Here is a 24,910-nt window from a genome sequence, read left to right as displayed (position 1 = left end):
TTGAGATAATAAAAGTCAGAGAACAGCCCTCTCCACGACTAACTTAGTCGGAGAGCTTAATGGCTTGTTTGAATTGAGATAACAACTGGAGTTTCTCAACTCTTCCTGTACTGGAAACAATTACACTGATGTATCTGATCTTAATGTTTTATTTCTTAGCTGTACACATACAAATCATAATAGGATCATTTTTTTTTTCGCTTCAGTGTCTCTTTAAAGAGGAATGTTAACCAAGGAATAAACTCCATTTCAGTCAGTAGCTGATACTCCCTTTCCCATGAGAAGTCTTTACCTTTTCTCTAATAGATCATCAGGGGAGTCTGTCTGGCTGATATTGTGGTGAAACGCCTCCCACAGTGTAATGTCATGACCGTGGTCCTGACCGTTTGCTCTCTGAGAACCTCATTGCATTGTGGGAAAAACCTGCTTTCTCCAACTGTCAAGCAAGCAGTATTTCACTCTGTGCATAGAACTCTCAGTAATGAACATTCCGCACAGATCACCTGGCAGAACTAAACACGTCACCACCAGTGATACATCTCAGAATGTTAATCAGGGAGAGGAAAGATTTTACAATGAGCAAACACTGACTAAATAATCTGTAAATACTATTGGAAACTAATGTTTCTCAAACCTGTCCTCGTGACTCCCCAGCGGTGCATGGTTTGCAGGCAACCTCACTTATGCACAGGTGGGGTAGTTAGTGTCTCAGCTAGGTGGATTCCATGTAGCTGTGACACTAATTACGCCACCTTTGCATAAGTGAGGTTGCCTGCAAACCATGCACTTTTGGGGAGTCACAAGGACAGGTTTGAGAAACTCACAATAAGCAATTTTATTGTAATTTTCACTACAATTCCTATTTAATTGTCCCTCAGAGGGGCTCACAATTGAATGCCTACCATAGCCCCATGTCTATATTGTGTAGTGTATGTATCATAGTCTGTATGTTTTGGGCATGTAGGAGGAAACTGGAGTGCCCGGAGAAAACCTATATAGACACGGGGAGAACATACAAACTCTGTCCTTTGTTATAAGGTTACTGAATAGCCAATAAGATGCAAATAATTCATAGATGTAGAATAATGCAACATTCTGGTTAGTTCATTTAAATGGAACACATTTGCATAATTCTGCATAATCGCAGTTTTATTTGCATATTATTAACCACTGACACATCTATAGCCTTTCATTTGTGAGGATTGTATATTATCTGGAGTATTCACACTGGCAGGGATGACACGCCTTGCATGGTAGGAAATGTATATTTACCATTTATTTCCTGTACGTATGCGTAATTGGAGGAGTTTGGAAGTGCTGTGGATAAAGAAATCTGAGTTGGGAGTTTTGCTTGTCCGAAGCCCTGCATAGCAGTATGCTGATAGGTGCATTACTTATGTGTTACCACTAGGAATCTCCAGAGCTCTCATCTCTCTCCTGACTCAGTGCAGTGATAGCAGTCCTGCTTTGTCTTGCAGGGTGGATGTTGGAGTTACTGCTGGATATTATACAGGATAAATCCTCCTCGCCTGATTTCTTCCAACTGGCCATCACATTCCTCCTTATCATTTCTAAGGTAAGTCAGACAAACCCTGGCCTGGGTTTGCTCTCTGAAGGCCGGTGACACTGATATAGACTGTTAGTATCTTACCATGTCAGCCATCAGTAAAAGCAAGAAGATTTGAATCAAGATGATGCTATTTACAGTGCTGCCCATAATTATTCATATCGCTGACAAATTTTGACTTCAAGTTACTTTTATACAACCAGCAAGTAATTTTTTTTTTTTTGAGCAGAAATGTGTCTCCCAAAGGATAAGACTATGTACAAGAGGCATTATTGTGTGTGTGTGTGTGTGTGTGGGGGGGGGGGGGGGGGGTAGAATCTCAGCTTTTATTTACATTTGAGCAAAAAGTGTCCAGTCGAAAATTATTCGTACCCTTCTCAATAATCAATAGAAAAACCCCCATTGGCTATTATAGCGATCAAACGCTTCCTATAATTGCAGACCAGCTTTTTGCAAGTCAAGACTGTGGCTGGGCCACTTCAAAACGTTAATGTTGTCTGCTGCGAGCGATCACGAATTATCGTGCACAATTGCGAATTATATTTAATGTGAAAATGACCACGTTTTGCGTGAAAATTCGCAATTGCACCTGATAGATCGCGTACAAACATGCAATTGCATGCAAAAATGGCCTTGATATGACTTATCACGGTTTAGTGAATCAAGCCAATACTGTGTTGCATGACCTTGTTTTTCTTGTATTCCTGTGTTGTCGTATTGCTGTATGTCACCCCTAAATATTGTCTGTAACCGAAACTAATGTCCAGCACTGCATAATATTTTGGCTCTTTATAAATACAATAAATAAGTATTTGCAGGTTAGGATAGCTGTTTTACCAATTGTGGCCACTAGATGCCAATATTGCACATCCCCCCCACCCCTCCACCCCAAGTTACCTGCATTACTACCTGTGGCCACCAGGGGGTGAATGGTATATCTTCCGAATTAGAGAATATCGGAGGATACTAAGTTCTTCATGGCTAGAGGTGGCACTATGGAGCACGTTTCCTTGTCCAGGTTCCCCCCCTTTGGGAGGCCGTATCTCTGGAGCCCTTAGCCCCAGAAACCCTAAATTTCAGGTGTTTGTAGCAGAGGATCATGGCTACACGTGGGCATAATTGGGGTCAAGCTAGCCCTCCAAGAACCAGAGATACTACACCCCAAAAAAGGAAGTTTTGTTTGGGAGCGTTTTCTGTTAGGAACATCCCAGGCTGTTGACATTTGATATGTATGTAGAAGGCATATTGACCTTCTTACACTACAAATTCGGGGTCACTGGCACCCTCTGAACCGGAGCTTTGCCCCCACATTTTATTGAATTTCGTGCCTGCGTGCCCCTTCTTTGGAGGCCATATCTTCAGAGGCCCTTTCCTCGCGTGGCCCCAAATTTTAGGTGTGGTTATTTAAGTTTAGGGGCTACACGTGGGTACAGGTGCGGTCACACTAGCCCCCCCAAAATTGGAGTTACCAGACCCCAAAAATTGAAAGAAAATTGTTCAACTTTGAAATCGTCCAAGTTTGAGCATTCATGGCTTTTGAACCCCAGGGCTCAGAGTTTAGCTTCAGTGCTGCTCGGATATCCCTTTTCAAAATCCGGATTGATCCGGAGACCCAGATATCCGGAACCAGATCGTATATCCGGATTTAACCATTTTGGTATCCGTCCCGGATAGGATATCCGACCCCAGTATCCAGGATATATGGGCAAATCCGGATATCTGGATAGAAAACACGGAAGTGGCCTTTAACCGCATAACGCCCACCTTCAGCCAATAGGCAGATGCAATGCCTGGGCCCAAATGACCGCCGGACCTTGCGGGGGGGCGTGGTTATGCGGCGATCGTGTCACGCGATCAGCCGCCGGCAACAGGCTCTGCCCACCTGGCGCAATAACCCGCCGGCCGTTCGGGAGCGCCGGCGGGTTATTAATGTATACAAAGTGTATTATACAGGCTGCCTCCTGCCCTGGTGGTCCCAGTGATCGAGGGACCACCAGGGCAGGCTGCAGCTGGAGCAGTGCTTTTCGTCAGAAGACGGAGCCGAAGTTACTTAAAAAAATACAGTAATTCCCGAATTATTTCATTCCCCCACTATCCATGGCAGCCTGGAGGGGGAATAGTAATTGAAACGGCCCGGACTTGTGCAGCAGCAGGATCAGCCATATACCGCTGTATCCTGCGCCCAAGTCTACCGTGTCGATTTTAAATTTAATCGCTGCAGCCCCCTAGTATGCACCCAAGCACACTGATTCTGTCCCCTCGCCCTCTGATCACCCACAGCACCCATCAGACCCCACCTCCCAGACCCCTGTTTGCACACAATCACTTCCCTAATCACCCATCAATCACTCCCTGTCACTATCTGTCAGCGCTATTTTTCAGATCAGGTCCTAAACTGCCCCATGGTGGCTCCTGATCACCCCCCCCCCCACACTCTCAGATCCTCCCCAGACACCCCCCCCCCCCATGTACTGTATACAGCTATCCTTCCCTGTACTCACCCACTGATCACCTGCCAATCGCCCATCCCTGTCACCACCTGTTACTGCCACCCATCAGATCAGACCCTAACCAGCCTCTTGCGGGCATCTGATCACCCACCCACACCATCAGATAGCCCGCAGACCCACCCTTAGATTACTTCCAAAGTGCATTGTTTACATCTGTTCTTCCTTCTAATCGCCCATCAATCACCCCCTGTCACCACCTGTCACTGCTACCCATCAGATCAGACCCCTATCTGCCCCTTGGGCACCCAATAACCCGCCCACACCCTCAGAACGCCCTCAGACCCCAGCCCTGATCACCTCGCCAGTGCATAGCTTGCATCTATTCCCCCCTCTAATCACACCTTGAGACACCCATCAAGCACCTCCTGTCACCCCCTAGCACACCTACCCATCAGATCGGGCCCTAATTTGCCCCGTGTGGGCTCTAGTGTTGGGCGAACAGTGTTCGCCACTGTTCGGGTTCTGCAGAACATCACCCTGTTCGGGTGATGTTCGAGTTCGGCCGAACACCTGACGGTGCTCGGCCAAACCGTTCGGCCATATGGCCGAACTAAGAGCGCATGGCCGAACGTTCCCCGAACGTTCGGCTAGCGCTGTGATTGGCCGAACGGGTCACGTGGTTCGGACCCGAACGCGCTCTGATTGGCCGAACTGTCACGTGGTTCGGGTAAATAAATACCCGAACCACGTCATATCTCCGCCATTTGTCTGTGGGTTTAGCTTTGGGTAGGCAGGCAGGGTAGTTCGCGCTCCAGCCACGCTAGCCAGGGTCCCCCCCAGTCATTGTGTGTCGCTGCTGGGAATAGTAGTACACCGCTCGCTCAGCATTCTGTTTACTGCCACTCTGTGTACCTCGCTCAGCCACACTATATAGCATTCTGTTTACTGCCACTCTGTGTCTGCTGGGAATAGTAGTACACCGCTTGCACAGCCACACTATATAGCATTCTGTTTACTGCCACTCTGTGTACCTCGCTCAGCCACACTATATAGCATTCTGTTTACTGCCACTCTGTGTCTGCTGGGAATAGTGGTACACCGCTCGCTCAGCCACACTATATAGCATTCTGTTCACTGTTCTGTGTCTGCTTGGAATAGTGGTACACCGCTCGTTCAGCCACACTATATAGCATTCTGTGTACTGTTCTGTGTCTGCTGGGAACAGTAGTACACCGCTCGTTCAGCCACACTATATAGCATTCTGTGTACTGTTCTGTGTCTGCTGGGAACAGTAGTACACCGCTCGCTCAGCCACACTATATAGCATTCTGTTCACTGTTCTGTGTCTGCTGGGAATAGTGGTACACCGCTCGCTCAGCCACACTATATAGCATTCTGTTCACTGTTCTGTGTCTGCTGGGAATAGTGGTACACCGCTCGCTCAGCCACACTATATAGCATTCTGTTTACTGTTCTGTGTCTGCTGGGAATAGTGGTACACCGCTCGCTCATCCACACTATATAGCATTCTGTTCACTGTTCTGTGTCTGCTGGGAATAGTGGTACACCGCTCGCTCAGCCACACTATATAGCATTCTGTTCACTGTTCTGTGTCTGCTGGGAATAGTGGTACACCGCTCGCTCAGCCACACTATATAGCATTCTGTTCACTGTTCTGTGTCTGCTGGGAATAGTGGTACACCGCTCGCTCAGCCACACTATATAGCATTCTGTTTACTGTTCTGTGTCTGCTGGGAATAGTGGTACACCGCTCGCTCAGCCACACTATATAGCATTCTGTTCACTGTTCTGTGTCTGCTGGGAATAGTGGTACACCGCTCGCTCAGCCACACTATATAGCATTCTGTTCACTGTTCTGTGTCTGCTGGGAACAGTAGTACACCGCTCGTTCAGCCACACTATATAGCATTCTGTGTACTGTTCTGTGTCTGCTGGGAACAGTAGTACACCGCTCGTTCAGCCACACTATATAGCATTCTGTGTACTGTTCTGTGTCTGCTGGGAACAGTAGTACACCGCTCGTTCAGCCACACTATATAGCATTCTGTTCACTGTTCTGTGTCTGCTGGGAATAGTGGTACACCGCTCGCTCAGCCACACTATATAGCATTCTGTTCACTGTTCTGTGTCTGCTGGGAATAGTGGTACACCGCTCACCCGTCACTGTATAGCATTGTGCTCTGTGTCGCTGCTGGGAATAGTGGTACTGTATAGCATTTCTGTACTGCCACTGTACTGCTGCCAGTCAGCGTGTACTGTAAGGATAAGTGAAATGAGGAAGAAATCCGGTGAAAGAGGGAGGGGCAAGGGAAGAGGTGTTTCCCCTGACGGTTCACGTACAGGCCACAGGGGAGCACCCAAGAAAACCCACTCAATACCACCCATGTTGTCCAGGACAACAACCCTCACAAATCCAAAAGAACAGGACCAGATAATTACTTGGATGACCTCTCAAGCGTCCAGCAGTGGGTTAAGCAGCACCAGCACATCACGCACGAGGTCCGAGTCCTCAGCCAGTTACAAGGAGCCAGTGGGCACAAAGCTGACACAACCGGCAGCGACACCACGCACACAACTGCCAGATAACCAGTCCGATGAATTACCTCAGGACACAATGGGGTATTCGCAGGAGCTATTCCCAGCCCAACAAACTTCCACCTTTCAAAGGTCAATGGAGGAACAGCCAGAAATGTTGTGCCTGGATTCACAACCGTTAACTGTGGGAAATGTACCGCGCACTGAAATACGAGGCGAGTCCGAAGAGGACTCGGAAACCCAAATCCCAGAGCAATTTGGGCAGGAGGGGTTGCAATTGCAGGAGGTCGGCCGACAAGATCTGGAAGACGACGTTGGAGTGTGCTGCGCAGAGGTTGTTGTGGGGAGCTCTACTCCACGGCGGTGGCCCACAATGACATATGACGAGTTTGAGGAGATGGAAGAGGAGGGTATGGACAATGTGGACAGAGACCCAGATTTTGTTTGTGAACGAGAACATCGCCGTCGTAGCAGCAGCACAGATGAGTCTGTTGAAGAACACACTGCTGCACGAGTTCGCCTTGTGCCACAAGGTAGGCGGCGCGCAATTTCAGGCACCACAAGCGTGGAAGTTCAAGTGAGAGGCAAAAGAGGAGCAAACAGAAATCGCCAGCAAGGAGGCAGGTGCTCCAAAGTCTGGGCTTTCTTTGAAGACTGCACTGAGGATGTTACCATGGCGATTTGCAAGGTGTGCAAGACCCGCCTGAGCAGGGGGAAAAATATTAACAACCTCTCCACCACCAGCATGAGCCGTCACATGCTATCCAAACATCCCACTCTTTGGGCAAACGCGTCAGGACAGGGTACCAGAAACAACACTGCCTCCCTTGGGTTCACCAGACCCGCCTCAGCAGCAGCAGTAGCCCAGCCATTGCGTGGTTCACAACATTCACAAACATCAGACGACGCTGACACTGTCACTTTCCGGAGTAGTGCTCTTGAGGTCTCCCAGTGTTCATCAAACACAACAACCAACAGCCCTTCCGTGTGCAGCGCTACGGTTCAGTTGTCTGTGTCGGAGATGTTTGAGCGCAAGAGGAAATTGCCAGCAAATGACCCCCGGGCCGTGGCAGTAACAGCCAGCATAGCCAAGCTTCTGGCCTGCGAAATGCTGCCATATCGATTGGTGGAGACAAACAGCTTCAAGGGCATGATGTCAGTGGCCATCCCACGTTACGTGGTTCCCAGCCGCTACCACTTTGCACGCTCTGCAGTGCCTGAGTTGCATGAGCACGTGGTCAGCAAAATAACCCGAAGCTTGAAGAATGCCGTTGCCTGCAAGGTTCACCTCACCACTGACACCTGGACGAGTGCGTTCGGCCAGGGTCGATACATCTCCCTTACCGCGCACTGGGTGAACCTTGTGGAGCCTGGCAGCGATTCCTCACCTGCTACGGCACGGGTGTTGCCCACGCCACAAACAGCTGCACCGCCGTCCCTCCCACTGGATAACAGCAGCACCTACCTCTCTGACTCCTTCTCCTCCAACGCATCTCAAAGCTGTACCTCATCCGGAAACGCTAACCCAGCAGCAGTAGGATCGTGGAAGCAGTGCAGCACAGCTGTTGGCATGCGTCAGCAAGCGTTGCTGAAGCTAATCTGCCTTGGGGATAAGCAGCACACAGGGGAGGAAATTTGGAGGGGAATAAAGGAACAGACGGATTTGTGGCTGGCACCGCTGGACCTGAAACCGGGCATGGTTGTGTGTGATAATGGGAGTAATCTCATTCGCGCTTTAAGGTTGGCTAAGCTGACACACATCCCTTGCCTGGCGCACGTGATGAACCTAGTAGTTCAGCGGTTCCTGAGGACATACCCAGGCGTGCCCGATCTGCTGTTGAAGGTGCGTCGAGTGTCCAAACATTGTAGAAATTCCAGTACTGCTTCGGGGGCACTCGCCAAGATGCAGGAGCGCTTCAATCTCCCCCACCATCGCTTGCTGTGTGATGTCCCTACGCGCTGGAATTCTACGCTGCACATGCTAGCCCGCTTTTGCGAGCAGAAGAGTGCAGTGGTCCAGTACATGACGGCGCAGTACCGAGGCGCATCCGGCCAGCTGCCAAGCTTCTGTGGATCCGATTGGGCCAACATGTTGGACCTCTGCCAAGTCCTCCAAAATTTTGAGCAATCCACGTTGCTTGTGAGCAGTGACAACTCTTCAGTCAGCATTACCATACCACTGCTGTGTTTACTGAAGAGGTCGATGTTAAAAATCAAGGAAACAGCTGTCATGATGCAACTGGGGGAATCTGAAGGAGAAAACGATCAGCGTGATGGTACCAACATCAGGCCATCCGCCTCAGGGAACGCTGGCCCCAGCAGCTATGACGAAGAAGAGGAGGAGGAACAGCTGGAGTTGGAGCAGGAATTTCATGCCACCACTGACGAGGGCCAGAGCGGTGCACGTTGGACTTCCACAATTCAACGCGAATGGTCAGCAGAAGCAGACCAGGAGGAAGGTGACGACTATGATGCATCACAACAACTATCACAACGCTCACAAGAGGATGATGAGGATTCTGGTAGGACTCTGGCACACATGGCTCAATTCATGCTAGACTGCATTGAACGTGACCCACGCATTGTGCGCATTCTGGACAACACCAATTACTGGGTTTATACCCTTCTGGATCCACGGTACAAACACAATGTTCCAAAACTGCTTGAAGAAAGAGTCAGACAGGTCAAAATGGAAGAATACCAGCAGGCCCTTGTGGAGACTTTAGAGAGGAGATTGACATCCTCCCCCTCCTCTAGCCAGTTGTACGCAGACAGACTGACTTCCGCAAACCCAGGACGACCAGGAGGGCAGCAAACAACGCAAGCCGCAGCTAGTACCCAAAAGGGAATGGTATCGGCAGTGTCCTTGGAGTGGGAAAATTTTCTGACACCCATGCAGCCGCAGCCCACTGAACAGCAAGCGTGCAGATCCACCTCCAACACCGATCGCCTGGAGAAGATGGTCAAGGACTACATGTCAGATGGCGTAGCTGTGTCGAACCATCCATCTGCACCCTTCAACTATTGGGTATCGAAGCTAGACACCTGGCACGAACTGGCAATGTACGCAATAGAGGTGCTGGCTTGCCCGGCAGCCAGCGTTATGTCGGAACGCTGTTTCAGTGCTGCCGGAGGCATCGTCACAGATCGGCGTATCCGCCTCTCTACAGACAATGCAGACCGTCTGACTCAAATTAAAATGAATCAATCCTGGATTGGAAATGACTACGCAACACTCCAGGACCCCAACCAAGTAACATGACCAATGAACATCTGGGATGGTGTTGCGTTTCCGGGCCCTGTTTATTGAACCTCTCATCTGTATTACATTTATGACTGCATGGCGGCAAAAAGCATTGCTGCTATATCCGCACGCTTTTTGTCCACATGCAAGGCCTGGGTTGTTGTGTCTCACAAAGCGTGGCCTTCTCCTCCTGCGCCTGCTCCTGTTCCATCACGTCTGCTGCTGCTGGGTTAGCGTTGCCGCGTGGTCCCTGTTTATTGAACCACTTATCTTTATTACATTTATGACTGCATGGCGGTACAAAGCATGCTATCCGCACGCTTCTTGCCCTCATGCAAGGCCTGGGTTGTTGTCTCACAAAGCGTGGCCTTCTCCTCCTGCGCCTCCTCCTGTTCCATCACGTCTGCTGCTGCTGGGTTAGCGTTGCCGCGTGGTCCCTGTTTATTGAACCACTTATCTTTATTACATTTATGACTGCATGGCCGTACAAAGCCTGCTATCCGCACGCTTCTTGCCCTCATGCAAGGCCTGGGTTGTTGTGTCTCACAAAGCGTGGCCTTCTCCTCCTGCGCCTGCTCCTGTTCCATCACGTCTGCTGCTGCTGGGTTAGCGTTGCCGCGTGGTCCCTGTTTATTGAACCACTTATCTTTATTACATTTATGACTGCATGGCGGTACAAAGCCTGCTATCCGCACGCTTCTTGCCCTCATGCAAGGCCTGGGTTGTTGTGTCTCACAAAGCGTGGCCTTCTCCTCCTGCGCCTGCTCCTGTTCCATCACGTCTGCTGCTGCTGGGTTAGCGTTGCCGCGTGGTCCCTGTTTATTGAACCACTTATCTTTATTACATTTATGACTGCATGGCGGTACAAAGCCTGCTATCCGCACGCTTCTTGCCCTCATGCAAGGCCGGGGTTGTTGTGTCTCACAAAGCGTGGCCTTCTTCTCCTCCTGCGCCACCCTCCTCCTGTTCCATCACGTGTGCTGCTGCTGGGTTAGCGTTACCGGTCCCTTTTCCTGGAACCTCTTATATGTATTACATTTATGACTGCATGCCGACAAAAAACATGTTACCTGTGCAAAGAAAACAGACATTTCCCGCATTTAAAAGACAGTTTTCCCTTTGAAACTTTAAAATCGATTTTCTCAAAAACTATAAGCTCTTTTTGCTAATTTTTTTTTCCTCTTGTACCCACTCCCAAGGTGCACATACCCTGCAAATTTGGGGTATGTAGCATGTAAGGAGGCTTTACAAACCACAAAAGTTCGGGTCCCCATTGACTTCCATTATGTTCGGAGTTCGGGTCGAACACCCGAACATCGCGGCCATGTTCGGCCTGTTCGGCCCGAACCCGAACATCTAGATGTTCGCCCAACACTAGTGGGCTCCTGATCACTCGGCCAGACCCTCAGATCCCCTCAGACCCCCTTCCGATCACCTCCCCAGTGCATTGATTGTGTTATAAACTGTTCTAAATCACCTTTTTTCCGGCACCAGCAAACTCATCAGCAAGAGTTGCACACACGACTCATCACAGCAAGCAGGAGATAGACTTTCTCAGGCTTCTTCAATATTCACGTTATTTATTCAGGAAACAGAAATACAGATAGATACAGTTCATCATATCCTAGCCAAGCCAATCTTCATGTTGCGTTACAGCTTCTTGATTACCTTCCTAGTGACTGTAATCAGGTCCTCTTAGGTCTATTCTAAGTTACATCTAGACTACCTGTGTACAGCATACATTATATCAGATTACATATAGAATGAAAATGCTTAGAGGCTCCAGTCAGCATCTAGATAGCAGGAAAGCAGGAAGCAGAGTGAGCTCCGTTCGCCCACCCGGCCCTTTAATACCAACCAGGAAAGAGTTAAATGTGACCTCATCTTAGCCACCCCCCAGACCGGATTATTGGCTTAGCCCCTCGTGGTGTCATAATACACACCTACTCGATTAATATTTAATGACGCTTTTGCCTTACTTACAAGAATGTGGTATTTTGTAAATATGGCCTATGTTTACTATTCTTGTGGTGTACATGTTGTCAGTGAGACCTGTGGCCTTCCTTTAGGAACATGTTCTCAGTATCTGCTTTTTATTCAAGCAGACACTGAGATGCTTATGTCTGCATCACAAGAAATTCTATTTTAAAGGCATACTCTGCGGACAAGCCTTTTACCTAAACTCAGGCCAAATAACTGAGGCCTACTTAAATTATAACAGATTGCATCTATTCTCCCCTCTAATCACCCCCTGAGACACCCATCAATCACCTCCTGTCACCCCCCCCCCCCCAGCACTCCTATACATCAGATCAGGCCCTAATCTGCCCCCTGCGGGCTTCTGATCACCCGGCTAAACCCTCACCCGCCCCACTGCAGTGACAGAATTTTTTTTTCTGATCACTGCTGGTCTCTACGACTTAATTGTGGCTGAGTACAAACCGTTATGCCACACAATACGCAACCGCCAATCCAAGAAGCTACCACGCCTAGCCTTTTTCTGTGGAAACCACTCCAAGTTTCCGAACGTAACATTTTTGGGGGCCTTCTTCTTAACATGGGTCTAGTCAAAAAAAATGTATTGCGGTCTTATTGGTCTATGCACCCAATACATCACATGCCCATGTTCTCTGCTGCCATGTCCAGGCAGGGCCGGTTTAAGCAACAATGGGGCCCCAGGGCAAAATAAACCTGGGCCCCCATCCCCCCCCCCCCCCCCCAACATATACCCTGGAACAAAAATCAGCATTAGGGGACCTTTTTTGCAGCTGGTATAGTCAAGGTGTGAAGTCCCAATCGGTCAGAGCTCCACAATCTGGCTATCCCAGCCTGCATGGGGGACAAGGGGTTAAAAAGTTTCAGGAGGGGGGACCCCACATAATTTAAAAAAAAAAAATTCCCACACTCTAAACATAAAAAAAAAAATGGGAAAATAGGACAAAATGCCAGGGATCTTCATACAGCCATATTGCGGCTGTATAGAGATCCCTGGCCAAAGCGCTGTGGCTGCGTATAGACCCCCTGGAAACCCAGTCAGGAAATTTATTGCACTTTCATTTGATGCATGTAAAATTACACTACCGTTAGGTTTGCTACTAAAAGTGACATTTACCGCATTTAAAACTATACTTTTTTCCTTCTAAACTTTAAAATCAATTTTCTCAAAAACTATAAGGTCTTTTTGAAAAATTGTTTTCCCCTCTTATTCCTAATGATCTCCTTAACATATCCTGCAAATTTAGGGTTTCTAGCATTTAAGGTGGATTTGTTATTAACCATTAAAGTCGGCAGGTTTTTAAATGTGTTTTTTTTTCCCTTTGAAACTTTAAAATCGATTTTCTCAAAAACTATAAGGCCGATTTGAAAAATCTTTTTTTCCTCTTGTAGCCACTGGGGGCCCCTACAAGCTCTGGGGCCCTGGGGCAGCTGCCTCCTTTGCCTTAATGGTAGCGCCGGCCCTGTGTCCAGGTCACGATTTGAGAACATCCTGCGCTTCCTGCACTTCAGTGCCAATACAATCTGTCATCTAAGAGGCCACCCTGCTTTTGACAGTTCCACAAAATTCGGCCCCTCATAGACCACCCATCATCAAAATTTGCAGATGCTTATACCCCTGAATAGTCATTTTGAGGCATTTGGTTTCCAGACTACTCCTCACGGTTTTGGGCCCCTAAAACGCCAGGGCAGTATAGAAAGCCCGCCAAGTGACACAATTTTAGAAAGAAGACACCCCAAGGTATTCTGTTAGGAGTATGGTGAGTTCATAGAGGAATTTATTTTTTGTCACAAGTTAGTGGAAAATGACACTTTGTGAAAAAAAAAAAAACAAATATCAATTTCCGCTAACTTGTGACAAAAAAAATAAAATCTTCTATGAACTCACCATACTCCTAATGGAATACATTGGGGTGTCTTTTCTAAAATGGGGTCACGTGTGGGGTTCCTATACTGCCCTGGCATTTTAGGGGCCCTAAACCGTGAGGAGTAGTCTAGAAACCAAATGCCTCAAAATGACCTGTGAATAGGACGTTGGGCCCCTTGGCGCACCTAGGCTGCAAGAAAGTGTCACGTGGCATCGCCGTACTCAGGAGAAGTAGTATAATGTGTTTTAGGGTGTATTTTTACACATACCCATGCTGGGTGGGAGAAATATCTCTAAATGACAATTTGTGTGTAAAAAAAATAAATAAATAAAATAAAAAAATTGTCATTTACAGAGATATTTCTCCCACCCAGCATGGGTATGTGTAAAAATACACCCCAAAACACATTATACTACTTCTGAGTACGGCGATACCACATGTGTGACACTTTTTTGCAGCCTAACTGCGCTAAGGCGAACACTCTGAATCCAGCGCTGGAGACTTGGGTGCAGCAGCGCTGGAGACTTGGGCGCAGGTGGCGCCACCATAGGCCGTAATAGGAACTACGGCTATAGCAGGCACAGGGAGTAACTTTAGCGCCATGTAAAAATACACCCCAAAACACATTATACTACTTCTCCCGAGTACGGCGATACCACGTGTGACTTTTTTTTTTTTTTGCAGCCTAGGTGCGCTAAGGGGCCCAACGTCATATTCACAGGTCATTTTGAGGCATTTGGTTTCTAGACTGTTTAGGGCCTCTAAAATGCCAGGGCAGTATAGGAACACCACAAATGACCTCATTCTAGAAAGAAGACACACCAAGGTATTCCGTTAGGAGTATGGTGAGTTCATAGAAGAATTTATTTTTGTCACAAGTTAGTGGAAAATGACACTTAGTGGAAAAAAAAATAAAAATCAATTTCTGCTAACTTGTGACAAGGCACCTCCCAAAAATGTGTGTTTTGGGTTAAATATAGGTGGTATCAGCACCGCAGCAGTGGCCTGTGGCACCCTGGCGGTGTGAGCAGCACAGGCAGCAGGAGCAGGGCAATGCAGCAGCAGCAGGTGTAACGTGTGCCAGGAGCATGCCGGACTTGGCACGTGGCACTTGGCACGTAACACAATCTTGAAACAGAATCGGATAGCTGAAAAAAGTTTTGATATCCGGAATCCGGATGAGCACCCCTGTTGCTAAGCCCTGTCCGTGTCTTGGTTAGTACATTGTGTGATACTATTAGTTGCTGAGCCCTTTCCATGTCTTGGTTAGTACATTGCGTGGTACTATTAGTTGCTGAGCCCTTTCCATGTCTTGGTTAGTACATTGCGTGGTACTATTGGTTGCTGAGCCCTGTCCATGTCTTGGTTGGTATGCTGCATGGTACTACTGGTTGCTGAGCCCTGTCCATGTCTTGGTTAGTACATTGCGTGGTACTATTGGTTGCTGAGCCCTGTCCATGTCTTGGTTGGTATGCTGCATGGTACTACTGGTTGCTGAGCCCTGTCCATGTCTTGGTTAGTACATTGCGTGGTACTATTGGTTGCTGAGCCCTGTCCATGTCTTGGTTGGTATGCTGCATGGTACTACTGGTTGCTGAGCCCTGTCCATGTCTTGGTTGGTATGCTGCATGGTACTACTGGTTGCTGAGCCCTGTCCATGTCTTGGTTAGTACATTGCGTGGTACTACTGGTTGCTGAGCCCTGTCCATGTCTTGGTTAGTATGTTGCATGGTACTATTGGTTGGAAAAAACATGGAGTACTTACCTTTGGGAGATGCTTACCCCTCAGTCCTTTTCTGCCTCCTGGATCCAGCACAGAATGCCCCTGAACCCCATGTTTAGCAATATTTTGGCTTCCAGTGCAGAGGCAGTAGAAGCTTTCTGATCGGGCTCCAGCAGAAATAGCCAAGCCCCATCAGGTCTGCTCTACTGCACAGGTGTGAGTTGCCTTTGCCTGCACAGGAGAGCAGACCCGATTGGACTCTGGCAGAAAAAGCCAAACTCTACTGCACCTGCGCTGGGGCCCTGATGGTAAATATTGCCATATGCTGCTGTGCCTGCGTAGTGCTGCTTGTTAGGCTAATTTTCAGGGGAACCAGCGCTGGATCCCCAAGGCTACAGAGGATGGGGAAAGCTTCATTAGGATCCTGAGGCTTCCCCCTTCTCGAGGTAAGTACTCCAGTCGGGCTGTTTTTTTTGTTACAGATGTACTTTAATAGCGACAGTATATACTCCTACTGATCAGGGTCTCTTTATTATCAATTCTATGATAGGTCAAGATAGGACCACCTTTATTTAAATCTATACTAATTTTGGGTAGGGCCTCCCTGAATTGGGAGCACTAGACTAATATACAAATACTGAAGAGGACCTCCTTTAACCCTTACCCTGTTTTTTTTTTTTCTTTTAATTATATGCGTTGCAGCGCCACATTGGTATGAGACTCCCACAGTGTAATGCAGAGCGGCACATGATATTTACCTGATCTGGTAAATTGGAGGGATATGACTGTATATAGCACCACACCATGATATTATAGGAAAGTATAACCATTTTATTCAATAATCACAAAGCACCATAGAAAACATGAATAAAAACATCTAAAAAACAAAAACAGACACCTCATCTCATTGGTTTATTATTATTTATTGTATTTATAAAGCGCCAACATATTACGCACAATAGATAAATGGGTTAACATACAGGTAGAACATACGGAAACTCACAACAAAACAAGATCATGCAAATGATTTGATAACAATACAGTGTCATAGGTCAAAATAGACTGTTCGAGTCTACAAGATGGGTGGTTGTGAGTAAGATTGCATAATCAAGCTGGATACGTTAGGGAGGAGGGCCCTGCCGGAGGCTTACAATCTAAAGGGTGGGGTGGAGACAACAGGTGCGTCTTTTGAGAGGGGGTCTAACAGAACATATTATGGTGCTGGTGTAGGGGGGTATGCGAGCGTGAAGAGGTGAGTCTTGAGAGCTTGTTTGAAGGTATTAAAGGTGGGGGCGAGTCTGAGGGCTGGTGGGAGAGAGTTCCAGAGAGTAGGGGCAGCCCTGGTGAAGTCCTGCAATCGTGCGTGTGACTGAATTATGCGTGGTGCGACTAGGCGCAGGTCATTGGAGGATCGGAGGGGGCGGGCTGGTATGTGCCTGTGGACCAGATCAGAGATGTAGGTTGGGCAGGTCTTGTGCACTGATTTGTATGGGCGGATCACGTGATGCGCTCTGGGCGCCCACGTGACCGCACTGTGAGCATCATAAATATACGGCGTGTTCGCCGATTACATGCAGGACCCCCCACTCTTGACAAAGCGGTGTGGTATAAGTCAATAATTGGCATACACACAATCTAGGCTATAATAGCATATAATAACACCTGGGTAGCTCAGTAAGAGTCACTACATCCCAGAAATGGCTTTCAACATAACCTCAAAAAAGATTTTTATAGGTGGATAATTCCCAAAGCTTGGCATATATTTTGAGGGGTTTCTACATCCTGGATCGTAGACTCACCACATTCTGATACCAAGATTGCCCTTAAAATACGTAGACAACAACATCTTTCAAAAATCAGGTTGGCCCAGCGGGATTATGATGAGGGAAAAACACTGACTTCAGTGGCTGCACATTTTTTTACAGTATCATTCTAGTTCATATGCAGGTTTGCAGGTAATAGGTTTGGAACGAATTGACGCTACTATTAGGGGCAGAGATATTGTGTCTAGGCTCCTACAGAGGGAAGCTAGGTGGATATATTTCCTGGGATCCAAATCGCCTCAGGGTCTCAATGAGGAAATAGATTTTTCAGGTTTTTGGTAATTATTATTAATGTATTTTTTTGATTCATTGCAGATTATCCTATTGACCTGTATATCATTCAAATTATGAGTGCTGTATCATGTGATGGACTTTCAATGGACTGGATACTATGTTCTGTTATGGTTTCTTCATGGACTTCCGTTTTTCCTGCGTCCGCTTATTACGTCGCATCAGACCTGTTTTGTTAACCTTTGTCGGTGGACTATAACTTCCTATCTACCTCCACTATACGAACTATTTCCCTTTAATGGAGGGACTTTGCTCTATCTGGATTTTTGGACTCCTGTTCCCAATGTCACACAATGCATAGATTACAATTTCTGCAATATATATCATATTGCATTTTGCTGTATATGGGTATTGTATTTGTAATTGTATAGTTATTATATAAAGGTATTCTTGTTCATAACAGGGTGGTGATATATGGATGCTTGAATAATAGTGAATTTGCCCATCACCGCGAATATCCTTTGTTCCACCGCTCCAGCTTCTATTGTTAGCTGGAGCGTCTGTTGCTAAATGTTCCTTAGCGCTTTCCATATACTTACTCTTCCTGCGCTCCAAGGTGGTTTACTTCCTTTTAGTCTCTCCCCTCTCCGCATTGGATGGCGGACTATGGACGGATCCTCCTGCGCTCCAAAGTGGTTCACCTACTCTTAGTCTCTCCCCTCTCCACATTGGATGGCGGATTATGGGCGGATGTGCATTAGTGAGAAGAAAAGTACCCCTTACTCATAGAGCCCAATTGCTATAAAGAACCAATGCAAATGCATATATCAAAAGTATGAATGATCCTTTATTAATTTCACAATCAAGAACGTTAAAATACATAAAATACCCCCATATGTCCCACAGTAGGTGGACCACCAGTCTTTTACATAAATATAAATATGGTACATCATTAACTGGAAATGATTTGCATCTCCTTGACCATCCCTACACTGTACTAATTCTAGGCATCACCACAGTGGCCTTCTTTTCACATGGCAATATATCCTCGCCAGAGCCGGATTAAGGCCAAATGAGGCCCTAAGCAAAATGGCAGATCTGGGCCCTCCTCCCTCAAGCCACCTCATGTTCCCCACATGCCATCTCTTGTCCCCATGTCCCCTCTGTTCTCCCTGTGCCAACTCTTGTGCCTCTCTGTTTACCCTGTGCTACCTCTTGTGTCCCTCTGTTCCACTTGTGCCACTCTTTTCCCCTCATGTCCCCTCTGTACCACCTTGTAGCCCCTGTGTCACACTGCCACAACTCACACACTGTCTGTCCCACCACAACAGACACTGCCTGTCACACCACAAACCACAACACACACAGACACTGCCTGTCCCACCACAACACACACAATGCCTGTCCCACCACACACCACACACCACCACACACCACCACACACCACCACACACCACCACACACCACCACACACCACCACACACCACCACACACCACCACACACCACCACACACCACCACACAGAGACTGCAACTTGGGTCAAGAGAAAAGCTTTGTGAAATAATCCATTCATATTTTCAGTGTTCTGAAACTGAACGTCGCAACTTTCTCTACCCCTGCCTGCTGTCCTTCTCACCATCTTTGCCTTGCAAATGTCTGATGACTGGGAGCAGTGGGAGATCTCTGCCAGCTAGCTGCCTGGCACTAGTGATACAGAGAGGAGGCGGTTCATGCAGGGAGGGGTAACATGAGAGGGTGTCAGATGGCCCTTTGAAAAGACAGTGGAAATGCCTGCTCTCCTCTCCTGATTCTTCATGCTGAAGCTTATATTCTTGCTGGGATGGGAGGAGAGGGCATAAAGTGCGGGAAAACAGCCAGAGCAGTCACAGGCAATTAAATGCTGCAGGAAGCATGGGCTGCTTCCGTTACAGCAGAACCCGGCTTCCTGTTGTTGCCTGGCAACACACAGCCACAGCTCAGCAGCGTCTGAGGGCTAAACTATTAACTGAAGGGGGGAGAAGAACCTTAGCAGTTAAAAATATAAGCAGCTCTGTTCTCCAGCCTCCTCCGTCCCCTCTGCAGCAGGACCACACGTTCCTTGCTGTTTTTACGAGCCAGCAGCTAGGATACCAGGGCCAGATTACATGCTGATGAGGCCCCTTAGACTCTGCTGTTGGGGCCCCAATCAGGTGATTGGAATGAGTTGTGGGATAATCCGACCCTGCCTACCTCTCCCTCTAGATTGTAAGCCTTTCAGGCAGAGTCCTCCTCCTTTTGTGTCCTACCTGATCTTGCTCCTCCATTACTGTGCATCCATGATATGCATTGGAGTGCACTCTGCTTGCCTAATCCCCATGCTCCCATCCAGTGACTGACTAAGCATTACCTTGTACTCATATAGCTTGATTTACTAAACCGTGATAAGTCCTATCACGGCAGTTTTCTCACGCATTTTCGTGATTGCGTGTGATTGTGAATTATCGTGTGCAATTGCGAATTATGGCAATTGTGATTTTTTTTTTTTTCACACGCAAACGTTTTGCGTGAAAATTTGCGATTGCACCTGATAATTCGTGATCGCGTACAAATGTGAAATGCACGGAAAAATGGCCTTGATATGACTTATCACGGTTTAGTTAATCAAGCCAATACTGTGCTGCGTGACCTTGTTTTTCTTGTATGCCTGTGTTTTCGTATTGCTGTATATCACCATTTCACCCCTAAATATTGTCTGTAACCGGAACTAATGTCCAGCGCTGCATAATATGTTCGCGCTTTATAAATACAATATTTGCAAGCTAGGATAACTGTTTTACCAATTGTGACCACTAGATGCCAATATTGCACTAGCCCCCCCCCCCCCCCCAATTACCTGCATTACCACCTGTGGCCACCAGGGGGGGGGGTGTTAATGGAGTATCTTCCGAATTAGAGAATATCGGAGGATACTAAGTCCTTCATGGCCAGAGGTGGCACTGTGGAGCACATTTCCTGGTCCAGGTTCCCTCCTTCGGGAGGCCGTATCTCTGGAGCCCTTAGCCCCATAGACCCTAAATTTCAGGTATGTGTAGCAGAGGGTCATGGCTACATGTGGGCATAATTGGAGTCATGCTAGCCCTCCAAGAACAAGAGATACTGCACCCCAAAAAAGGAAGTTTGGTTTGGGAGCGTTTTCTGTTAGGAACATCCCAGGCTGTTGACATTTGATATGTATGTAGAAGGCATATTGACCTTCTTACACTCCAAATTCGGGGTCACTGGCACCCTCCGAGCCGGAGATATGCCCCCACATTTTAAATAATTTTGTGCCTGCGTGCCCCTTCTTTGGGAGGCCATATCTCAATGTCCCTTTCCTCGAGTGACCCCAAATTTCAGGTGTGGTTATTAGTTTAGGGGATACACGTGGGTACAGGTGCGGTCACGCTAGCCCCCCCCCCCCCCCCCAGAATTGGTTACCAGACCCCAAAAATTGAAAGATGTTCTCGGGATGTTCTGGCAGTAAACTGGCATACCAGGGTGCTCTGGCTGTAAACTTAAATCTTAGGATGCTTTGGCAGTACTCTGATATACCAGGGTGTTTTAGAAGACCAAAGTTGTAAGCAGCTCCCTACCAAATAAAGTGCAACATGCTCTGGTCGTGGAACTTATAGAAGTCCAAACATGTAGCAAAGAAGGAGTCTTGACCTGTCATTGTCTTGCAGTAAATATCAGCTCTTCTATTGAGGCATCTTGCAGGATACAGAAAAGGTCAGCAACAATGTGACATTTTGAAAAGAGCCGCCTCTTTCTCAAGCTTGCTAGCCCAATAAACCTCAGAACAGCAAATCAGCCTTCAATGAACATGGACCAAACAGAGTGCCCGGGCACCTGAAGGCCAACCAACCAAATTGTGGTGGGCAGTCATATCACAAGATCCCTAATAAACAACTGATGGATAACAAACAATGCGGGTTTTGTGCACATGTGCCCACACATGTGTATATTGCTTATCTGTTTTCCGGCACAGTTGTGAGGTTTTTTGGTTTTTGACGCATTTCATGCAATGTTTTGTTTTTTTTTAACTTCCCGTATGCCACACCTTCCCTTTGGCGATTGGTGCTTTTGTTTGTCTGCAGTTCCCCATCAGGTCTGTTTTAGGCTGATAGTTTGGGAGCTGTGATATCATTTTGACAGTCAATTGTGGTTGGTTATCCTTCGGACACCCAGGCACTTTGGTCCCTGTTCATTGAAGGGGACTACATAAGGCTGATTTGCTGTTCTGATGTTTCGTGGGTTAGCAATCATGAGAGAAGAAGCTCCTCTCGAAACATCATTCTTGCTGTCCTTTGCTGTGTCCAGCAAGATCCCTTAATAAAGGAGCTGATATATACTGCAAGAAGGTGCCAAGTCAAGACTCCTTCTTTGCATCACAGAGTGCTCTGGCAGTAAACGGACACCCCAGGGTGCTCTGGCAGTAAACGGACACCCCAGGGTGCTCTGGCAGTAAACGGACACCCCAGGGTGCTCTGGCAGTAAACGGACACCCCAGGGTGCTCTGGCAGTAAACGGACACCCCAGGGTGCTCTGGCAGTAAACGGAAACCCCAGGGTGCTCTGGCAGTAAACGGACACCCCAGGGTGCTCTGGCAGTAAATGGATACCCCAGGGTGCTCTGGCAGTAAACGGACACCCCAGGGTGCTCTGGAAAAATGTATTATAAAAACATACTTGTCTAAGAAGTGGGAAGCTTCTGGATCTTAATGAATCTTTCCTCTTTCCTATGGTCCCCTGTTGCCGTACGCGGACTCTTCAGCTGATCAAGGTCCACGCTCCTCTTCTTGCATGTGGCCTGTCCTGTGCCATAGCAAGAGTGGCTTATAGCACAGGCGCAATATGGCTACACTCTTGCTTTAAGAGGGATGTGGTCCCCATCAGATTGCAGACAAGTTCTTATTAGTAGTCTTTAGAGGGTCTGCCCTCGGCGATGGGGGACCAGAGGACAGCAAGGGAAGCCTCATTTTGACAGTCAATTGTGCATCCCAGGGCGCTCTGACAAACCAGTGTTGGATATTTCATGTCTGATCAGCTGTTTTTTGCAGGTCAAAACATTTCCCACACTCATCTGACACTGGTAAAAAGACATTGATATGCTGAGTGTGGGAAATGTTTTGACCTGCAAAAAACAGCTGATCAGACATGAAATATCTGACACTGGTAAAAAGACATTGATATGCTATTTCATGGCTGAGCAGCTTATTATTGCAGGTCAAAACATTTAACACACTCAGCATATCAATATGTCCTCTCATCAGAGTCAGAGATTTCTTGTCTGATGACCTTATTATCGCAGGTCAAAAAATTTCCCATACTCAGCATATCAATATGTCCTCTCGCCATTGTTAGATATTTCATGTCTAACCAGCTCAATGTTGCTAGTCAAAACATTAGCCACACTCAGCATATCAATGTATTCTCACCAGTGTCAGATATTTCAGCTCTGACAAGCTGTTTGCTGGTAAAACATTTCCCATACTGAGCATAGCATAGCAATATGTTCTCTCACCAGAACATATTTCAGCTCTGACAAGCGTATTATTGCAGGTCAAAACATTTCCCACACTCAGCATATTAATGTCTTCTCATCAGTGTCAAATATTTCAGCACCGACAAGCTGATATTTGCATGTCAAAACATTTCCCACACTCAGCAGATCAATACATCCTCTCATGAGTGTCAGATATTTCAGCTCTTACAAGCTAAGTTCCTGGTCAAAACATTTCCCAATCAGCATATCCGTATGCTTCTTACCAGTGTCAGATAGTTCATGTCTGTTCAGCTTATTATTGCAGGTCAAAACATTTCCCACACTCAGCATATGAATATGTCCTCTCATCAGTGTCCGTTATTTTAGCTCTGACAAGCTATTTGCTGGTCTAATCCTTTCTCACACTCAGTATTTCAATGTCTTCTCAACAGTGTCCGATATTTCAGGGTTAAGCTGATATTTGCTGGTTAACCACTTGCCGGCTGCACACTCCACCGTGCGGTGGCGAAGTGGTAGCTGAAGGACCAGCGACGCAGATCTGTGTTGCCAGGTGCCTCCCTAATTATTCAGGAAAGGCCGCTCGCGCGAGCAGCCATTTCCTGTTAGGTCACGGAGCGGGTCTCCGTGAATAGCCTGTGAGCCGCTAATCACGGCTCGCAGACTAAATGTAAATGCAGGAGACATTTGTCTCCTTTGTTTACATTGTACAGCACTGCTGCGCAGCAGCGCCGTAAGGCCGATCGGCGATCCCCAGCCAATCAGCGGCCGGGGATCGCTGCCATGTGACAGAGCACATCCTGTCACAGGCTGCACAGGACTAATAGCGTCCTGTGCAGCCCCGATCACCGGGGGGGGACAGGTAGGAGAGGGAGGGGGGAAATTTTGCTGAGGAGGGGGGCTTTGAGGTGCTCTCCCCGCAAACCTAAGGCAGGCAGGAGCGATCAGAGCCCCCCCTGCACATCATCCCCATAGGGGGAAAAAAGGGGGGCGTGCTGATCACTCTGCATGTAACATGATCTGTGCTGGGGGCTGCAGAGCCCACCCAGCACAGATCACAAAAAACAGCGCTGGTCCTTAAGGGGGGGGGGGGGGTAAAGCCTGGGTCATCAAGTGGTTAAAACAATTCCAACACTTAACATATTATGTCCTCAGACCAGTGTCCTATAATTTATTTCTGATCAGCTTATTATTGCAGGTCAAAATATTTCCCACACTCAGCATATCAACATGTTTTCTCAACAGTGTCAGATATTTCACATTTGCTGGTTGAAATATATCCCACACTCATCTGACACTGAGGGGATATATTGATATGCTATGTCTTGTCTGATCAGTTTATTATTGCAGGTCAAAAACATTTCCTACATTCGGCATATGATGTCGTCAGTTTATTTTCCCCTCTGCTTTCCTTTAAGTAATACATGTATTTATACAGACCTATATATAAGGCCCGAAACAGAGACAACTGAGGAGAATAGAAGGACCAGAGACAAATGGGTCATATGCAGACCAACAGCACAGTACACCAAATAATGTTGGAGCTCTCAGGCTACTTCTTGCCATCTCAATGTTCCCCTTTGTAACATGACTTTACATCTACGTCAACAAGGAGATGACTAGAGATGGCCCAAACTGAGAACTTTTCCGGAAGTTCGGTTCACCCCCATAGTGCATCATGAGGGTCAACTTTGACCCTCTACATCACAGTCAGCAGGCACATTGTAGCCAATTAGGCTACACTCCCTCCTGGAGCCCCACCCCCATCCTGGCTGATTGTTATTGCTTAAAAAAACACCCCTCAACAGCTCTTTTAAGAGCTAATCTTGTTCTTGTGATTTTTTTTTTTTTTTTTTTTTGTAGTCCACTTGCATTATATACAGCCCTGTAAGTCAGTTTCACTGTACCTGTCTGTGTGTGACAGGTGCGCATG

The 24,910-nt window shown here is 47.3% G+C and overlaps 1 long non-coding RNA gene across 1 annotated transcript in view; it reads left to right on the top strand.

Annotated features, from left to right (window-relative positions):
* The window catches only part of LOC137541714 (uncharacterized), a 31,977-nt gene extending 13,869 nt beyond the window's left edge, over positions 1-18,108 (top strand). Inside the window, exons 2-3 of the long non-coding RNA XR_011025256.1 lie at positions 1,479-1,576; positions 17,542-18,108. This is a non-coding gene — a long non-coding RNA (uncharacterized lncRNA). The remainder of the gene's footprint in view (positions 1-1,478; positions 1,577-17,541) is intronic.
* The last annotated feature ends 6,802 nt before the right edge of the window (positions 18,109-24,910 follow it).

Source organism: Hyperolius riggenbachi, chromosome 12 (genome assembly GCF_040937935.1).
Source record: "Hyperolius riggenbachi isolate aHypRig1 chromosome 12, aHypRig1.pri, whole genome shotgun sequence".
NCBI lineage: Eukaryota > Metazoa > Chordata > Amphibia > Anura > Hyperoliidae > Hyperolius > Hyperolius riggenbachi.
Note: the sequence above shows the minus strand (reverse complement) of the source record. Positions and strands in the feature narration are given on the sequence as shown.